At 34.9% G+C, this 18,080-nt stretch overlaps 2 pseudogenes; one reads left to right on the forward strand and one right to left on the reverse strand.

The window, feature by feature from the left end:
• Positions 1-8,675: 8,675 nt before the first annotated feature.
• LOC125101666 (ras-related C3 botulinum toxin substrate 1-like) lies at positions 8,676-9,324 on the reverse strand (annotated as a pseudogene).
• Positions 9,325-15,286: 5,962 nt separating this feature from the next.
• LOC125103238 (hsc70-interacting protein-like) lies at positions 15,287-17,173 on the forward strand (annotated as a pseudogene).
• The last annotated feature ends 907 nt before the right edge of the window (positions 17,174-18,080 follow it).

The following is an 18,080-nucleotide window of genomic DNA, read 5'->3' on the forward strand; positions in this document are numbered from 1 at the left end:
TATAAAACAAGGTTTTGGGATTTTTAAATACTGTGTAACAATATGAATGGAGGAGTAAAGTGTGGAGGAAATTAAAGTTGTATTGCCATGTTTTAAACTGATATACTTACTATAATCATATCGTTTAAAGAACTATTGATGAGTAGCTGCCTACACAGAGATCAACAATCTGATGGAAGTTAATGCAGAGAAATTTACATGGAGAAAATAACAGTAAAGCACCTGCATTTTGGATCAATTTCTCCAAAACATGCTAGTTGACCCTAAACCACATCAAAACCTAATCTCAAACACAGATCTCAAGGTATATTCAAAAGATTTCTTCTGAATTCATGATCCTGAATAAAGAATTACGAATCTATAACATTGCATACTCTTTTTCAGAATTTAAACAGCGCTGAAAATGCTGTTCATCCTTCAATGAAGAAATGTGATGTGGTTGATTAGAGTGTGGTGGTACACTGGACTTGTACAGAATACATGTATTTATATTAAGCTCATCAGAGCTCAACTGACTGCTTTATCTAGTAATAAAAATAATAATAATAAATGAAATATTTTTTTGTGCTAGTTGGCATTCCAACTTCAGCCATACTATCCTGTGGGGGAATTACCCCTTCCCCCCTTCTTTATTCTCTCTTCCTCCACTTTTTTTTTTTTTTTTTGGCTTTGAGACACTAAATGTTCTAAACTGCCATTTTTTTCAATTTTTCTCATGTGAAATATTTTTAAAGTTATTATCAATGTATAACATCTAATAAGAAATTTGTATATATTTTTAAATTCAACAAGCCACTAAACAGAAGTTATGAGAATAATTATGCTTCTATTATTTCACATTTGTTTCTTCCTTTCCCAGTTAAAAAGTGAACTCATACACCTCACTCATTTCATCAATGCACAGTCTAGTTAGCTTGATTAGTTTTTGCATTTTGCTTATACACATTCTCTACTAGAAACACAGATTGCCTTATATATTGCCCTCATCAGGAATATTAGTTCCTCTGCTGCATAAGTGAATGCCTAGTGACTATGTCTGGTAATTCAGAAGACAAATAGGCTCTAAGCACAGAATAACGGTGTTTCATTCCCAAAGTACCTGTTAGAGCAAAATAATCAGTAAGTGCTGCTTATGGAAAAAAAAAGGCATTTCATTTCATAGCCATTTTCATCTTTGAGCACATTTAATAATTAAAATGGTGAAGTGTAATAATATGAGAAAAATAATCTATTTAGCTTCAAAATTAAGAACCATAAATAAATTCTGCTTTGCATAGAAGATTTTTAAAACTGACATTTTAGTTTTCCAAGTAAGTCATTTCTAAAACATTAACAAGTTAAATGATGTCATCATAACGAAAAAGATTATTAAAGATTAATTTTGAAAGCCTGATACTGCCATAAATACTAAGAATATTTGCATTTGTTCTGGAACTGTAATAATGTGACACTAAACTGTAATAAGGATCCTCGTAAAAGTTGTATTTGTTAATATATTTTTAGTGTCTACTATGTGCAAATCACAACATTAAACACTTTAGGGTTTCAAAGAAACAAATACCAAGAGCTTAATTTCTTTTCGGGAAAACAAATAATTTTTTAGAAAGTAAAGAAAAATGCTAATAAGTAAATATTTGTTAAATTTGAGGTGTACGCTATATACTTTCAAAGACAATTGATAAGAAATTGTATAGGATGACATAAAACACAAATCTGGAAATCTTAGGAAGCAAGACTCCAGAGACTGTTCAGACAAAGAACGCTTGGAGGAAAATTAGCAAGAAGCAGTAATAACTAAAAGAGACATTTGGTCAACAATTTTAAATACTCAGGAAACTCAAATAAAATAGGAATGGAGAAGTGTCTTTTCAATAAAGTGATGTTATGGTCTTCGATGATTTTAATTTCAGTTACTGTAGCTTCAAGTTCCAAAATATACATTTCGTTCTTCTTTTATACTTTCCAGTCCTTTGGTGAAATTTTTTTTAAAGATTTTTAATTTTTTTTTTTTAATTTGACAGAGAGAGAGAGAGTGGGAGGGGCAGAGGGAGAAGCAGACTCCCCGCTGAGCAGCAAGACAGATGCGGGGCTCCATCCCAGGATCCTGGGATCATGACCTAAGCCGAAAGCAGACACTTAACCAACTGAGCCACTCAGGTGCCCCTCCTTTGGTGACATTTTTATATTGTCCTTTATTTCCTTGGTTATCTTAACCATACTTACTCTAAAATCTGCACATGATGATTACATTAACTGGATTACTTATAAATCTGTTCTTATTGACTGTTGTTCTTCATATTCTATTGTCAGATAGTTTTGCCTTATTGCATTTCTAGTTATTTTTGTTATTTGTCTTGTGTTTGAACATTTTGAAATAATTTTAGATATGCAGAAGAATTGCAAAGATAGTAAGGACTGATTCTATACACTCCTCACTCAGCTTCTCCAAATGTTAACATCTTATATAAACAGTTCATTTATCAAAATTAAGAAATTATACATATATATATAGTATGTGCAATGTCATATTTTAGTGTGTGTATATGTACACACACACCCACACACACACAATATTACACAGACATAAAAAGGATGAGATCAGGCCATTTGAGACAACATGGATGGACCTTGAAGGTGTTATGCTAAATGAAATAAGTCAAACTGAGAAAGACAAATACTATATAATTCCATTCATAAATGGAATCCTTAAAAAATGATAAACAAAAAGCAGAATCAGAACTATAAACACAGAACTGATGGTTGCCAAACGGGTGGGGGATGAGGTTGAGCCAAACGAGTGAAAGGGAGAGACATACACAAGCATCCAGTTATAGAATGAGTAAGTCATATAAATAAAAAACGGATCATAAGGAATATAGTCAGTGATATAGTCATGGCAAGGTAATTGGACAGATGGCAGCTACACTTAAGTGAAATGTATAAACTTGTTAAATCACCAAGTTGAACACCTAAAACTAACCTAACATTGTGTGTCAACCATACTGAAATAAAAAATTTAAAAAGATGGTGTCTTCCAGATTTTTCCTCTTTAAAATTACAATTTTCCCTTTTATACTTTACTTATTAGAGCAATTCACCAAATCTGCCAATATTCAAAGAAAAGATATTTAAAATTTATCTCCAGAAAGAAGAGTATTAATGAATTTGTAAGTACATGTTAAAATTACATCAATTAATATATATTTTAAGATTATTTGAGGCAATAGAGCTCTCTTCTTAGGCTTGCTAATATAGTATTCATCAGTGGATCATACCTGCAGTACTCATTACTATAAAGTACGAATACCGATTTTCTATGACCGCATAACTTCCATATTTACTTGAAATTTTTCTGTAATGAAGAGTTTCCCTTTTTCTCCACTTTCTTTATTTTTCAATAGTGTATCTTATTATTTTGGACACATAAATATATGTGTATTTATTTGATTCTTTGAGTTATAATGAACTTCATTTATTTTGCTGCTCTTGTAGTTCCAACTTTGGCCATGGGGAGTTCTTTTCAGATTGCCTCCTGTGTCCTTTTGATGATATGCCACCAATCATTTTTATTTATTTATCTTTTCAAACTCTTCCTTATGACTGTACAAGATGCTCCATGTTCATCTTGTCCTTTCCTTTTCCTAACTAGAGTCAGTCATCTTGTCAAGGAATCCTGGTTCTTTTTGTTGGAAAATAACATTTAGAAACCAAGATCTGAAAACAAGATGTGTTCAATGTGTTCATCACTATTATGTTGTCACTGCTTGTTGGAGGCCTTCTCAAGAGAAAAAGCTATCATATATATATATATATATCATATATATATATATATATATATAGACATACACATATATGTGTCTATATATTCATGTATACATACTTGCACATTCATTGTATGCAAATTTGCAAATATCTATATATATTTGTTTTTCATATCAATCTATTAAAAATAAGTTATTCTGCTAGTACTTTGTGAAAGATTTTTGCATCTATATTTACAAAAGTTATTGTTCTGTAGTTTTCTTCTAGTGATTTTATCTGCTTTTGATATTAATCTGCTTTCAGGAAAAATATGTAAACTTTGTGTTATTTATTTTTTAAATATTTAACAGTATTTTTCAGTGCAGTTATCTGAGACTGAAGTTATCTTTTTTAGATTATTATAGATAAAAATAAAATTTCTTTAATAGATATGGAACTACTCAGTTTATTCACTTCTTTTTTGTGAGTTTGATAGTTTGCACTTTTCAAGGAATTGGTTTATTATAGCTACATGCTCAAATTGATGAGCATAGATTTGTTAACTGTATTTCCTATCATCTTTTGAATGTCTTTGAGATTAGTAATAATATACTTCTTTCATTCTTGATCTTGGTATTTTTATTTTCTATCTGTTTTTCTTGGTTAGTCTGGCTAGAAATGATCAACTTAGTTATTTTAAAAAAAATTAGATTCTGCTTCCATTGACTTTCTATATTGTTTCTGTGTTTTCATTTTCATTGATTTCTTATTTTATTATTGTTTTCTTCCTTCTACTTGCTTTTCATTTTGTTTCTCTTTTTTCAGATATGTCCTGTTTTCTAATGCTATTTTTATTCACTTAAGTCACTGCTTTAGCTGCATTTCACAAACTTGATATTGTATTTTTTTATATTTGGTTAAAATAATTTTAATTTTCTTTGAATCTTCTGCCTTGAGTGCATGAACTATTTAGATGTGTATCATTTAATTTCCCATTACTTAGAAAGTTTCCATGTATCTTTCTGATACTGGTTTATAGTTTAATTAAATTATGTCTTGAGAAATGTTTGATATGACCTATATTCTTTTAAATTTGTTCAGGCTTATTTTATAGCTCAGAATATGGCTTATCTTGGTGCGTATCCCATGTGCACATGAGAAGAATATGTATTCTACTAACTGTTGGCTGAAGTGCTTTCTTTTTGTTTGTTCAGACTTTTTTTTTAAAGATTTTATTTATTTATTTGACAGACAGAGATCACAAATAGGCAGAGAGACAGGCAGAGAGAGAGAGGAGGAAGCATGTTCCCAGCTGAGCAGAGAGACCAGGACCCTGGGATCATGACCTGAGCCGAAGGCAGAGACTTTAACCCACTGAGCCACCCATGCGCCTCTGTTCAGACTTTCAATAGGGAAAATTGCCTGCATGATTTGATACCTAAGAATAATATTATATCCCTCCAGAGAAAAAATTATATTTGCTTCTAGCAGGCATTTAAGGAAAGTCAATCCTGGATCATTAGACCTAGAACTGAGCCAAAGATATCTATATACAGAACTTGAAAGATCCTTGAACATAGTTGGAGAAAATAATATTTTTATTTTCACTAACCTCTAACAAAATTTTAGCACTTCATTGTGATGGTTACAAGCTACAGTAGTATTTTTAAAACCTAACTGCTTTGTCACCAATAGAAATCACAGGCATTTTGATGTTACAGCACATATGTTGCAGATATCTAAACACATTACTTACCCTCATCACTACTTAAAAATGCACTAATAAAGAAACATGGATCTTTGTGTATTTTCCTTTCTTTGGAAAAAGAGCCTCCTAACCAGTTTCTTGTATCTGTCTTGGCTGTTCCTCACAACAACCAATTCTCTGTATTATTGCTATTGATACATTTATTCTATATATGCAGATATAGAGATATGCTATAGACATACTGTTTATAGATACATGCTATAATATATCTATACTACCAAACAGATATGTGTTGAATAAGTGAATGAATTCATTTCTCAGTTTTTTTTCTCCATTTTCTTCTTTTCCTATTTTCATTCCTAACATAATTTGGATATAATAAGATTACATACTGCTCAAGAACTATAATGAGGGGGCACCTGGGTGGCTCAGTGGATTAAGCCGCTGCCTTCGGCTCAGGTCATGATCTCAGGGTCCTGGGATTGAGCCCCGCATCTGCCTCAGCATCCCTGCTGAGCAGAGAGCCTGCTTCCCCCTCTCTCTCTGCCTGACTCTCTGCCCACTTGTGATCTCTCTCTCTGTCAAATAAATAAATAAAATCTTTTAATTAATAAAAGAACTATAATGAGATTTATTGGATAGAGGTACTAACTTTCTATAGTCACTGTGATAAGTTATAAAAATTTAGTATCTTAAAGCAACACAAATTTATTATTTTACAGTTCTATACATCAGATGTCTGATATAGATCTAACTGGCTAAGACGAAGGCATTGTCATGATGTACTACTTTCTGGAGGGAGGCCCTAGTATCCATGTCTTTGTCTTTGTTATTATTGTTCTCATGATTCCATTTTCCTTGGTTCATGGCCCTGTCCTTCCATCATCAAAGTTAGCTACACTGGGCCAGTTTTCATGCTGCCATCTTTCTGACTCTTCTTCTAATTCCTTCTTCTACTTTTAAGGACTCTTGTGATTTCATTGAGCCCATATAGATAATTCAAGATAACCTCTATTTTAAGATTAGTTGATTAGCAACTTTACTTCCACCTATAGCTTTAATTAAACTTTGCCAAATAACCTAATATATTCACAGATTCTAGGAATCTTTAAGGAGACATCTTTAAGGAAAAGGTATTATTTTTAACTACTATAATAAATAATGTAAGTATTTATCTTTTCCATGAATTTCTTTCATGCAAGAATTAAAAAAAAAAAACTAGAAATCTATCTGAAGAATGGCCTTTGATATGGCAACAGCACATGGGGAAAGATTGTGTTGTCCCAGGTGTCTGGGTGGCTCAGTCGTTAAGGGTCTGCCTTCAACTCAGGTCATGATCCCAGGTCCTGGTGTTGAGCCCCACATTGGGCTCAGTGCTAGGCAGGAAGTCTACTTCTTTCACTTCTACTCCCCCTGCTTGTGTTCCCTCTCTCACTGTGTCTCTGTCAAATAAATAAAATCTTAAAAAAAAAAAAAGGAAAGATTATATTATCCCTATAAAACTTTAAAACATTGACAAATTTTTAAGACATTAAATATATATTTTTTCTATTTAGAAGACTACTAAGAATAAAGGTTTAGTTGGGATTTTTAAAATTAGCAATAGTTTTTTATAAATCAAGGATTTATTAAGTCATACATGCAAAACATACAGCTAATTGCATTAGCAAAAGATCAATGTAAAGATACCCCTCAATTCTACAACTGTCAATTTAAAAAATTTTGTTGGTTGAAAGGTGACTTCTTGTCAGTGAGTAAGTTGTACAGAAATTTGTTAGCCTGGACAGGGCCTTACAAAACCTCACAGATCCAGAGGAACATGGTTAGGCAGAGCAATAGGAAGGGCATGTCCATCGGGGTTAAGCCAAGAGGAGGGTCAGCATTAGTCAAGGTACATGGTTGGTAATCTGGCAAGACAGTGATGTTAAGAAAGCTTATAATTTAGGAATATCTAAAATATTTCAAAAACTATAAAGCAGGGGCGCCTGGGTGGCTCAGTGGGTTAAAGCCTCTCTCTTCGGCTCAGGTCATGATCCCAGGGTCCTGGGATCGAGCCCCGCATCGGGCTCTCTGCTCAGCGGGGAGCCTGCTTCCTCCTCTCTCTCTCTCTGCCTGCCTCCCTGCCTACTTGTGATCTCTGTAAAATAAATAAATAAAATCTTTTAAAAAACCCCACAAAACTATAGAGCAGCCACATGTGATTTTTACACCTATTTCCTAGAAAACTAAAGAAACCACTTATTAGCATTGAATAAAGTAACAAAGAAAGAAGAATGCACTTTTGCTAACCTATAAAAAATGTTTAATGCATTATCAGAAAGATTTTATAATACAAGGAGGCATATTGCTCATTAAGAAGGGGTTCTATAAGAAAAGTACTAAGTTAGCAACTATGGGCATGACAAGTTCAAAGATGAATTAAATGCCCAATTTCAGGAAGGAAGGCAAGTCTGAGAATAAAGATAAAGTTTAAAACTACTTAGTGGCAACACTGACCTTTCTTCATCATTTACTGCATTAGTGATTAACCTTTTAAAATTTTACCCATGACACTTTCACTCATTTTAATTATGGCATGTACAATATGGTATAAATAATCTCCATGTTTTGTCGAAATAGTCTTCAACCTCAGATCACCACACCTGCTGCACACGGTTAGAACAGACACTTTGTCAGAGGGACATAGGAGTAAGAGGTGTGTTCAAACTCTCAGCAAAAGCGAATACACTGTTTTTTGTTTGTTTGTTTGTTTGTTTTTTTAAATCTCACTACAAAATTTAAAAAGATTGACCCAAAGAGTTGAGCCATTACACTCATCCCGTTATGACATTCAGTAGAGTGTTAGGGAACAGATAGGGGTTGATAAACTAGGGGTGCGTTAGATAGCAAAGTTTCATGAAGGAGGCTGTGCTCCTTTCCATATCAGAAACTTCTTCAGAAGTGTCTGTATTTCCAAAGAGACACTGCAGACTCTTCTTAAAGACAAAGGTCTTGATTGGTTTGGGGCTCACTGTTCTCAGCAAAATGCAACTTAGTTCACAAAGTATTTTTCCAACTCTTAATGTGAGCAAGAATAGGAGCTTTTGAAAAATACAGCTTTAAGAAATCTTGTCATTTTAGAGCTAAATTTTAATATAATGGGTAAGTTTGAGGTTTTACACTTTAAACAAATAAAACCTAAAAATTACTGACTGGTTCAAAGTGGTTTTATGAAAAAACTAATCTGTCACAAAAACTTGAAATTGAGTGCGCAGTTTCCACCATTTTTGAGCAAAGCGTACAAAGGTTCCAAGAGGCACTGGGCAGGAGAGGGCCCCAGACAGTTAAACAGTAGACACTTTCTTTTCCTCCTCTTGATGAGAGTGGAGCAGAGAACTCCTCTAACACCTTCATCACTGTCTTGAGCCCTTCCTGTGTGAGAAGGGAGAGATCCAGGTATTTTAAAGCACCAACTTCCTTACCGTGGCCAAACCCTGCGTCTAGGTGATGAGAGTCAGATTTTTCTCCTTCAGTTTCTTGATTGTGGCTTCATCCTCCCTGAGACCAAGTTTAGTCGCCACTAACATGATGAGGGTTTTGGGACATTGGTGTCCTACTTCAGGGTACCACTTTGCTCCAATGTTTTCAAATGGTGCAGGACTCACAAGAGAAAAGCAAATTAAGAATACATCTATTTGCGAATGGGACAGGCTATGAAATATGTTACTCTTCTTGTCCAGCTGTATCCCCAAAACCCAGACTGACCAGTTTCCCATCTGCCACAACATTGGCAGAGTAGTCGTCAAACACAGTGGGGATATATTCTCTAGGAAATTCATGGTCGTGTAACTAATCAATAGGCAGTCTCCCACCACTACACACTTGATGGCCTGCATGGCGCAGGGTGGGAGCTGCTGCCCTGGCCACCTTGCCCTCCACTGACCTGAAGCCAGAGCCCAATCTAATTAGCAATATTTCAGTGTTTCTTATAGTAATTCTCTTTATATAAGGCAAATGAATACAATGGTTAAATCTACATCTATAGAGCTCATCGAGAATAGTATTTTGGTCATATATTTTTCTAACCAATCTGGGAAAATATCCAAAAATGAATTTTAAATGATTTCAAATCACTGTTAATATTTCTTCAATGTTACTTTCTATGTTTCATCTGAGTAAGGTTTAAAGTCATAGAAAGAATTCTGAAATTGATTACTCAATGTACCATTTATTTTTTAGTACAATCTATTACTGATCAGTTCTTATCATGAATAACTGACAATCACAATGCTAATGACAATTTGCATTTGGGGAGATTATATGAAGGAGTTTATGAAGTAAAGAAATTGTCAAATGAGTTTATTTCAACCATCCAATTTTAACACTTTAGTATGTGGTATTTTGAAGATCACCAAGCCCAAATAGATAAGTAGTATAAATTTAATTATAGTCAGCTGGTGCATCTTACTTTCATCCGGTGCATTGAAATCTCAAATATTAATTTTACTTTATGTTCTTTTGTCAGTGGATTCGTTTATTATGTTCAGATACATGCAAACATATATTTTGTGGAAGGTTAAATTATATAGGCTTAAACATTTCCATAAAAGGCAATACACACACGAATCTCCTTTGAGATATAAATCATTTAGATGTTGCTATGTAGAAATCTCATTCCTGATATTACTTATGGAGCCATCTGGAATTCATGAATTGATAACAACTCTAGTCTCAGTGACTTTCAGAACAAAGATGTATATTCTCTCATTACATGTAAGCTACAAGTTTGCTTTGATTTTGTGCTCTGTGTCTTCAATGGGATCAACACAACTAAAACATGCTGGCTTTGGAACAGATGGAAAAGTTCAAGTAAGCTACTGAAAAATGTAGTAGCTGTTAAAGGTTCTTCTCAAAACTGTCATGTCACTTCCACTCAGATTCTTCCTCCAGAAAAATTCACATGGCCAAGCTGCACAACAAAAGAGGCAAGGACAACTCTTCCCACAGGAGACTGCTGCAAGTGACAATGGGCAGTGGTGTGCAATCACTACAGAGTTTCAGAATGAAAGTAACAGAAAGTAAAAATATAAGCTAGCTGCCTCTCTTGTTTCCAGATTTTCCCCTTCTCTTATAGGCAAAAAATATACACCACGATATGGAATGCATCCCAAATCTCCTTCCAAACTAATGTTATACTCTGTTTGAGTTATTTTGGTAGACTCAGAGATATACAGAATATTTGATTTGTAGGGTGCCTGGGTGACACAGTTGGTTGAACACCTCTTTGTTATCGGCTCAGGTCATGATCTCGGGGTCATGCAATCAGGCCCCACTTAGGGCTTTACACTTAGTTCAGAGTCTGCTTGGGATTCTTTCTCCATTTCCCTGTGCCACTCCTGCTTGTGCCCTCTCTCTCAAATAAATAAATAAATAAATCTTTGAAAAAAAAGTAATTGATTTGTAAATAGGTTTTGATATCATCTAGGCAATCCCACTTATTGTACCCATTAAGAATCAGAGAGTTCAACATACTTCCTTGATGTCCTAAAGTTAAGGAATAGTATGACTAGAACATAGGTCCTCTGTCTCTAACTTTATTATTATTTTTTTCTTTTGCATGAGATCTTTACCCTCAGAACATTTTCCAACCTGAAAAGAGAGATTAGACATATGTGGGAATACACCTTGAATGAAGAGAAAACAATCTAACACCTCAATAGAAAATTAGAAGCATCACCTATTGGAGCCCTTGGCAGAAAGGAATTGGCTTTATGTATTTCCAATTAAGTCAGGTGCCTAAGTCTGATAGGATCTGAAAAGGAATGGTTAAACAACTGTCCTGTAGTCTTCCCTCTAACTTCAAGAATGTCTGAGAATTTGACTTTCTGTATAACCTTTCTTGTATTCCTTACTCATGCAATATATTGGAATGTATCAGATACAAAATAAATGATAATCCTGCTGAAGTTGCCATGTAGCCAGCTGCCTGCTCAGATTGATAATTTATAATATAGAATTGGTTAGTAACCATTAGATGATGCAATATGGTTAAGCTAGAGAGCAGGGGCTACACATGTCATTCCCAGAAGGCTGTGTGACCCGCAAAGTAAGACCTAAAAGAATGCCAAAGACAATTCCTTAAACTGAGGAGTTCCTTATCTACTTGGCTGAGTCCGTTTTGATCACATGTGTCTCAGTACCAAGTAATGAAGACAATCAGAAGCTGCCCTGAAAGTCAGGAGAATCTGCTATTCTATTGTGTGTGCTCTATTGGCTGTCGTCTGTGTTTCGTTAAAGCTAAATAGACCTGGTCTACTGTGTCCCAAGAGTGTGAACATTTGTTCAAGACCAAGGCTACTGTTGGTGGTGGAGAATAGTGGGCATTTAAGAATATATGCCCATTAGTTTCAAAGGCAATTTTATATATATTTCTGGCTTTCTTCCCTAAACTATATGAGATAGTCACTGTATAACAGATATCATTAGGAGTTCACAGAAAATTCAAAGGTTAGTGATCTTTGATTCACATTTAAGCTAACCCATTTATGAGATGAATCTAAAAGTCACTAAGCACACTTGATTCTCAATATCCTAACCTACAAAATATTACTTTTGTTTTTGCTAGTGAATAAAGTTTATTCATTTTTTGATGCATAGTAGATGCTCTTCAAAAGTTAGTTATTAAAAAAGATAGTTATTATATATTGTACTTAATTTTCTGCAATTTTAAATAAAAATATATACATGTATACAAAAATATTTTCCTATCTCACATTTTATCCATTGGACTGTATTAATTTCAGTAATAGTTTACAGTGCACAAAATTCTCAATATTTAGTTGATGATCCCCATATTGAAGTTAGATAGCTAGTGTCAGAATCAAAATAGAAAACTGATTCATTTCAAAACAAATCAAATATATTTTTCAGGAGAACATACTGCCTTGTTTAAAAAAAAAGAATAGCGAAATTATTTTTATAATAATTAATTTTAAAGGATGCATATAACTGAATAATGAAGGTTTTGTAAATTTTTCTCATCAGTTATGTTAATCATGCTGATACAATTTAAATTGGAAAATTTGTTACAACTAAAAATTCAGTTATCTTATGATTACTTTTACTTTTGCATATTCCTCCACGTAATTGCGATTGCCGGTTGAGAGTTATTTATGCTGAACACTTCATTATGATTGTTGCATGTTTAGAGAAATCCCACCACAAAAAAGGAGAATTTTTTTTTTTTTTTTGTAGATTTGACCTTGGAGGGAGTTTGAGATTGAAATACATGACATCTGTGAAACACTCTGAGATCTTTGAAGTAGGAGTTGTAATATAATGTAATATCACAGAAATCTAAAAGATTATGAGAGAGCAATGTATTAAAGACAGTTTGTCCTTCAACAGATGAATCTTTGACAGACCCCCAGGCAAAGGCTGGGATGTTGGCACCACTGTCAATTGTACTTCTGAAGAGAGAGATGTAACAGTCACAGAACTATGTCTTATATGCTACTTTTTTATTTTTTATGGCTGATACTGATAGTGAGAAAGAAGAAAAAAATGTTGCAAATAAATCAAATATTAACATGCTACTTTTCTTAGTCTTTTTTGAATACTTATCCATTTAAATATTCCACAAAGTAAAAACAAAACAAAACAAAACAAAAAAAAGTGCCAGTCACTTTAAGATGGAAAATTGTATGCTTGATTAAGTTTATATAATATTTCCTGAACTACGTTTTACACATGAATGCTTCCATAAACAATATATATTTTTATTCCAGAAAAGAGCCCCGATATAAAACTCTATTATACGTGTCCTAGAGAAGCCTTTCTTAGCTTGAAAGTGCAATATAAAATTTCATATTAGTGTATCTGGATATCTGGATTGGCACTGAAACCAATGTTTGTAGTTTGGGGATTTTATTTTTACCATTTGTGCAGTTCTAATTAATTTTAGGATTTACGGCATATAATAAAAGGCAATAGACTTAGAGATGAGGGAGTATTTTTCAATATGCATTTTGTCTAAAATTTACTATAAGCACCTACTTGTTTATTAAAAGAGCTTGTTTTTCTCTTTGTGATACAAAGATAGTGTCAGTGCTGTGGGGTTTTATTTTTTTTGGGTGGGGGTTGGTTACTGCTATAATATATTGTTTATAAATGTAACTAGTACAAGAAAAAAACAAATTTACACAAAAGGGTAATTTTACATTTTAAAAAAATATTACAAAATTCTTTTTTTTTTTTAAAGATTTTATTTATTTATTTGACAGACAAAGATCACAAGTAGGCAGAGAGGCTGGCAGAGAGAAAGAGGAGGAAGCAGGCTCCCCGCTGAGCAGAGAGCCCGATGTGGGGCTCAATCTCAGGACCCTGAGATCATGACCTGAGCCGAAGGCAGAGGCTTTAACCCACTAAGCCACCCAGGTGCCCCTACAAAATTCTTTTATATGGGTACCAAACCAAATGCAAAATACCATGCAGATTAAATGTGAATACTATACAGTATATACTATAAAATAGGTAAACTCTGAAATCCAAGAGAGTTAATTTGACAGGCATTTATTTTTTACTCATGCTGTTTCTGATAGAGGCTTGCAGGAGTTCAATATGAGGGGAAGTTTTCTGGTTCACATAGACATTCTGGAATGCAAGCTGATGAAAGCTCTGCCTCTTTCAGCTTTGGTTTCTGAATTTGTTGTGTGTGTTAATGTCCAACGAGGACATTAGGCAAGGTAGATGATGAAGGAAAATGCATGGGAAGATTTACTGGGTAGCACTGGAAGAGCTTGTACATCACTGTTGTCCATGCTTTTTTTGTCGTTGTTGTTGTTTTTTAAGACTTTATTTGAGAGAGAGCTACAGAGATAGCAAGAGCGAGCACCATCCAGGAGGAGGGTGGTTAGATCCAGGACCCTGGGATCATGACCTGAGCTGAAGGTAACTGCCCAACCGACTGAGCCACCCAAGAGCCTCACTGACCATATTTCATTGGCCAAAATTTAACCACATAGTCATAAGTAACTATGAAGAATGTTAGAAAATGTGTAGTCTAATTTTATGCCAGGGATTTAATATAGTTTGAAGGCATGTCACAGGAAGTGTAAGTACCTTATGCAATGCCATATAACTAAGAAAGACAAGACTCACAACTGATGTCTTCTGAGCCAATAAAAAATACATCTATCTCTTAATAATTTATTTGGTTTTTTTAGTGCTTTCCAGCTAGTAAAGAGGATTCACTTTTGTTATTCTCTTTGATTTGCACTGTACTTCTATGTGAAAGTAATATTATTATCATAGACATTCGTATAATGAAGTATCAATAACACAAATTATCTGGGCAAACAGGCAGGGACATGAAGCCTTGTTCCATCACTGTGAGCTACTAATTTTGTGCAAATTACTTAGACTTTATCATCTATACTTTCCTTAGAGGTTAAAATACCAACAAAATAGGTACCTAGGAAAAAATACAATATAACAAAACATGTGCAAAACATATAGACAAATAGACTAAGGAAAGATAATTGAAACTTTAGAAATAGACCTGAACATACATAGTCACCAGATTTATGACAGAAGTTCCCCTGAAATTTGGATCAGTTAAAGATTTGCATGAAATGAAATGAAATGAACCTTTATTCCTACCTCAAATTAAATAGAAAACATAGTTTAAGTGGATTATAGACCCTCTTAAAATAAACATAAGATATAATGGCTTCTAGAATTAAACTCTAAAATATTTGTATGACCTTGGAGTAGACAAAATTTCTTAGAATATAAAAACACTAGATATAAAAGAAACAATAGGAGTTAGTACCCGTGCCTGGAATCGGGTCGCAACCTCAGCCGCGCCTACCGCCTGCTACTGCCTCCGGACCATGGACCCCCGCAAAGTGAGCGAGCTTCGGGCTTTCGTGAAAATGTGTAAGCAGGATCCGAGCGTTCTGCACACCGAGGAAATGCGTTTCCTGCGGGAGTGGGTGGAGAGCATGGGGGGTAAAATACCACCTGCCACTCATAAAACTAAATCAGAAGACAGTATCAAGGAAGAAAAACCAGATAGTAAGAAGGCAGAGGAAAACAGAAAGACAGATGAACCATCAAGTGAGGAGAGTGATCTAGAAATTGACAATGAAGGTGTGATTGAACCAGATACCGATGCCCCTCAAGAAATGGGAGATGAAAATGTAGAGATAACCGAGGAAATGATGGATCAGGCAAATGATAAAAAGTGGCTGCCATTGATGCCCTAAATGATGGTGAACTACAGAAAGCCATTGACTTGTTCACAGATGCCATCAAACTAAATCCTCGCTTGGCCATTCTGTATGCCAAGAGAGCCAGTGTCTTCATCAAATTACAGAAGCCAAATGCTGCCATTCGAGACTGTGACAGAGCTATTGAAATAAATCCTGATTCAGCTCAGCCTTATAAGTGGCGTGGGAAAGCACATAGACTTCTGGGCCATTGGGAAGAAGCAGCACATGATCTTGCCCTTGCTTGTAAACTGGATTATGATGAAGATGCTAGTGCAATGCTGAAAGAAGTTCAACCGAGGGCCCAGAAAATTGCTGAACATCGGAGAAAATATGAGCGAAAACGTGAAGAGCGAGAGATCAAAGAAAGAATAGAAAGGGTTAAGAAGGCTCGGGAAGAACATGAGAGAGCCCAGAGGGAGGAAGACGCCAGACGACAATCAGGAGCTCAGTATGGCTCTTTCCCAGGTGGCTTTCCTGGGGGAATGCCTGGTAATTTTCCTGGAGGAATGCCTGTAATGGCAGGGGGGATGCCTGGAATGGCGGGAATGCCTGGGCTCAATGAAATTCTTAGTGATCCGGAAGTTCTTCCAGCCATGCAGGATCTAGAAGTTATGGTGGCCTTCCAGGATGTGGCCCAGAACCCAGCGAATATGTCAAAATATCAGAGCAATCCAAAGGTTATGAATCTCATCAATAAATTGTCAGCCAAATTTGGAGGTCAAGCATAATGCCCTTATGACAAATAAAGCCCTTGCTGAAGGAAAAGCAACTTTGATCACCTAATGGATGTCGCAATAATACAAGCCAGTGTACCTCCGACCTTCTCATGAAGAAAGCTGGGGTGCTGTGAAGAGAATCCCTACCCCTCTGCTCCCCATGCAACTGAAACATTCTACAATTGTTGCCATTAGGGTATTCATTCAGATAATGTTTTCCTACTAGGAACTACAAACTTTAAACACTTTTTAAACCTTAAAAATATTTAAAAACATATTAAAAGGGTATGTTAGTCCCTACATTTTTCTTTACTAATCATTTCAGTTTTTTTCCTTTGGATTAATTGGGCAAGGAAGATATTTCAGTGTGGAAGATTCATTGCTCAATTATAACCAGTGAAATAAAGGTTTATTAGTGGGAGGCAAATAATACATTAAAATAGATGAAGTTTGAGTTGGAGATACGGTTTCTGAGACATTTTGACTTGTCTTTTTAAATGCTTTATTTTTTAAACACAATTTATTTTGATAGAACCATTGGGACCACCAGTATTGCAGTCAGACCTGGGTAGGGACCGGAAGTGCTTGGCAGGGCATCAGCAACCTTACTCCTTTTATATAGTGTGCACCCTTGTGCAGATGCATTTAAATCTTACACTGTGGTGAAGGGATGATTTTTATAATGCTGCAGTAGACTTGGATTACTTAGCTGTGTTCTTGTCTCATATAGAAAATAAATGTTTTGCATTATTTCCACATAGGGGAAATAAGGGAAAAAAAAAAAGAAACAATATTTTGGATTTTATTGTAATTCAGGGCTTTTTAAAAAATGGACATTATCAGGATTCTAAGACAAACCACATACAAGAGTGTATGAATAACAAATACATTTGACATAGAACATGTATTTCAATTTTTAAAAAAATTTATTTATTTGACAGACAGCAATCACAAGTAGGCAGAGAGGCAGGCAGAGAGAGAGGAGGAAGCAGGCTCCCTGCTGAGCAGAAAGCCTGATGCGGGGCTTGATCCCAGGACCCTGGAATCATGACCTGAGCCGAAGGCAGAGGCTTTAACCCACTGAACCACCCAGGCACCCCTGTACTTCAAATATTTAAATAATTTCCTACAAATAAGAAAAATAAGTAAATTAACTTAATAAAAAACAGGCACAAATTTAAGTAGACACTTTATACCAGAGAACATTCAAGTGATCAGACTTGAAATTCCTCAGCAACATACTCATTAGTAAAATGTAAATTAAAATCTCAATAATATGCCTATACACACTCACCAAAATGACTACAATTAAAAGTACTAAAATTGTACTAAAGTACAATTGAAGTAGTAATGAGGTATGGAGAATCTGGAGCACCCCTGTATTGATGCATCTGTCTTGGAAAACTCTTTGGATGTTTACAAAATGTAGTATATGGGGTGCCTGGGTGGTTCAGTCATTTAAGCATCTGCCTTGGGCTCAGGTCATGGTCCCAGGGTCCTGGGATCGAGCCCCACATCAGGCTCAGCCTGCTTCTCCCTCTGCCCATTCCTGTACTCTGTCTCTCTTGCTCACTCTTTCTCTCAAATAAGTAGATAAATAAATAATAATATATTTTTAAAATGTAGTATATTTGGTAGCAGGTCTCCAAAGATGGCCTCTCA

The sequence above is a fragment of the Lutra lutra genome, chromosome 6, assembly GCF_902655055.1.
Source record: "Lutra lutra chromosome 6, mLutLut1.2, whole genome shotgun sequence".
Taxonomy (NCBI): Eukaryota; Metazoa; Chordata; class Mammalia; order Carnivora; family Mustelidae; genus Lutra; species Lutra lutra.